Genomic DNA, 221 nt, shown 5'->3' with positions numbered 1-221 from the left:
TTTCTCTTATTTTCTTACTTTCCCTCTTTTCGTTACACATCATTATTACCTATATCTATTTTGAACATTTTTTTTCATGAGCATGGTAAGTTTTTGTTTGAGCAATAATGATCTTATAATCACTTAACATTCTTCGTTGAAAATCTATGAACCGCCAATTTCGACCCTTGACACGCATATCGGAAACAGGAGTCGAAAATGGCGGTCCACACAATAAGCAG

The sequence above is a fragment of the Penaeus monodon genome, chromosome 30, assembly GCF_015228065.2.
Source record: "Penaeus monodon isolate SGIC_2016 chromosome 30, NSTDA_Pmon_1, whole genome shotgun sequence".
Classification (NCBI taxonomy): domain Eukaryota; kingdom Metazoa; phylum Arthropoda; class Malacostraca; order Decapoda; family Penaeidae; genus Penaeus; species Penaeus monodon.
Note: the sequence above shows the minus strand (reverse complement) of the source record.